Source organism: Pteropus medius, unplaced genomic scaffold (assembly GCF_902729225.1).
Source record: "Pteropus medius unplaced genomic scaffold, Ma_sr-lr_union100, whole genome shotgun sequence".
Lineage (NCBI taxonomy): Eukaryota > Metazoa > Chordata > Mammalia > Chiroptera > Pteropodidae > Pteropus > Pteropus medius.
The window spans coordinates 2,343,139-2,346,177 of NW_024344436.1; the positions used below are offsets into that span (position 1 = coordinate 2,343,139).

General features: G+C 38.9%; 1 pseudogene; it reads left to right on the forward strand.

Moving 5' to 3' along the window:
* Positions 1 to 819: 819 nt before the first annotated feature.
* Positions 820 to 938, forward strand: LOC120610566 (uncharacterized; annotated as a pseudogene).
* The last annotated feature ends 2,101 nt before the right edge of the window (positions 939 to 3,039 follow it).

Here is a 3,039-nt window from a genome sequence, read left to right on the forward strand (position 1 = left end):
TTTTCTAAAGAGAGTCCCCCAAATTGTATACATTTCAGATATCGCAAAACTTATATCCACTTTGTGCATAAATGTAAGGATTTCAGACTATTCAGAGGTCTGCAAATTAGCTATATTTGAATAACAAAAGCCCATGATATGTTTTCCTCCCACTCCTCTCCAATACCTCACAACTAGTCAATAACGAGAAGAAGAGGGACTTGGTGCCTGAACATTTTAGACGTGAAAGATGCCCACACCAGCAGCTTGTGCTTCAGGAGTTGGGTGGGAAATAGGTTCAGGCTGAGCAGTAGTAACAGGAAAGAATGAAGACAAAGCAGAAACATCCATCAGATCCCGAGCACAGCACAGGGACAGAGTCCAGCATGATGGTTAAGAATGAGCTTCAGGTATCAGAGGGCTTTACCTCTTATTAGGCCTGTGACTCTGAGCCTCAAATTTTGTGAGCCTCGGTTTCTTCACTTATAAAGGTAGAGTGGTAATGCCTCTCTTGAGATTTTTAATAGGACAAAATTGTATATAACATATGTAAAGTGCCCAATGTGGTATCTGGCACATTACAACTGCTCTGTGAACAGCAGCTACTGCTCTTAGCGCTAAACTGGAAAAAAAAATTATAATGATAATAATAAGAAGATCATCTCAGTGAAATGTGATATACAATGTGATGCTTTACTTAATATCTAATATTACTCCTTTGTCCCAGTCTTTCTCATGTTTTTATGAGCACATCATTATATTATTATTATTAATTATTATATAACTATGTTATATATGGAAAATATACCATAGAATTAATGAATTACAAAACCATAATTCATCTACAGCCATGCCACCCTGAACAAGCCTAATCCCGTCTGATCTCGGAAGCTAAGCAGGGTCGGGCCTGGTTAGTACTTGGGTGGGAGATCACCTAGGAAGACCAGGTGCTGTAGGCGTGAAAAATAAAAAATAAAGGATTGTAAACTGACAAGGTCCTTGCAATCTGTGAGGTCAACCAAAGATTGCCTCGCCTAAAAAAAAACAAAACACAAAAAACAAAATTACGAAGTATATTACTAGGGAGCCCAAATAGTTCATGTCAATAAAATTTATATCAACTTTTACTTAGCATCTACTATATTGAGGCACTTTGCTTGATAGTACGAAGGAGTCAAAGATAAGAGAGATTCCTTACTTTCAAAGAACTTATAGTGTACCAGAGCAGATTTCCCCAAATGTATTCTTTCTTTGAGATACTAATTAGTAGGTGTTATATGAAAAAGGTCTTTAATAGATAAATAAATTTCAGAAGCTTCTGGTCAGACAAAAGTAAACAGGTTTCTTCACTATATAACCTCAGAATCTTTATAATGTTGACTCACTTTACAAAGCTATAAGAGAAAAAAAATAGTTCACAGCACTTTCCAAAGTTTTTAACCATACAACTCTCTACTAGAGTAGAATCTTATGGGTCTAATGTTTCTGAAAGACACTTTGAGAGATGCTAGATTAGAGAACTACAACGAATGACTCTACCACAGTTTGAGTGAAGCTCAACATGTTATAAAATTGGGCAGAGGGAGCAAGTGTTGCAGATGGTGAAATGTGGGAAAGGCTTCTAGGGGAGGTGTGGTTTAAGATGAGCCTTAAGGGATGGATAGAAAATGTTGTATAATTGATACACAAGCGAAAGAATTCCAGATGGCAAGGCTAGGACAAATTGGGGAAAGAACGAGGCCAAAAGTGTGGAACAATGAATTTATGACTTTGATCTAGCTAGTAAAATGTTTGTAGACAATACGAGGAAAACAAAGTCAGAGAGATTATTAGAGGTGATCGAACAGGGACTCATCTGCACTCCAGGCAGAAAATTCTGACAAAGTGTGAAGACCAGATTGGGGTGGGGAAAGTTAGAAGATGGGAAGACCAGGCAAAGGGCACTTTATGAATCTGAGCATGAAGTGATATGTCCTGAACTAAGAAGGCAACAATTAAAATGATGTGGCTGAAACATATTAGAGATAAAAATCTCGGTGATTTGGCAGCTTCTGTATGTTTCATTACAGTGAGTGACATCTTTTTATAATCATCAGTGGTCAAATTGTGTATATTAAGTTCATGAGACTGAACCCAGTCTATGTTCTTCTCAGCACAGTGTGAACTAGAGAATATGATCAAGCTGCTAACGGATGGGTATGTAAATTCTCACAACAGAAGATTTCACCAACAGGAACCAGTGACACAGAATGTGACTGGATAATGACATATCCTTCTGATAATCCAAAAGATCTTTGGGATCTTTTGTGAAAGCTCTTTGGGAAGGTACCGCCGAAAAATTAGTTGCAGCCGTGGAGGGGATAGCCCTACCATCAACTGTGAAACTTTTATTTTTTTGAAGTAATAATGTGGGAGAAAATATGTTAAAATGAAACTTTAAAAAGTCATTTTATTTCATCTCTTAAAATTTCTCAAGTAAAATTTGAAATCTGGGTGAAACTGAAATCTAACGTTAATTCCTCTTCCATGACACTTATGGCTGCCAGTATCTATGAGGGTCCCTAACACATTCTTCCCTTAGAATGCAAGGTCTGCAAACCAGAAAGTATATTTAAAATTGCTACCCACATAGCACACAAACAGGCACTTAGAGCAATTAAGTCCTGGGCCTCTGCTCTCTTACAGACTAATTGGCCACTGTACAGCATGTGGTGTTATGAGTCTAATTGCTCAGGGGGCAGCAGGCTCTCAAGGCCTCCTGACCTGGATGCAGAGCACAGAGACTACCACCACACGCTGCCTCTGGTGAGCACACATGCAGAGAGAGGCCCAGCACTACATTCGTCACAGGGGGACCTTGCTGCCCGACACTGTGGGAGGCAGACGTTTTCCTCCTTAATTGTTGAATATTAAGATTTGCAAGCCAAAAAATAAAAACACTTACCCCAGGTGATTATAGCCAATGAAATCATGGGTTTGGGGAAGAAAGATAATGACTACATCCTTCCCTCTCCATGTGAGTGAATTGCTCCCCTCTGAGTTCATTTGCTGCACATGGAC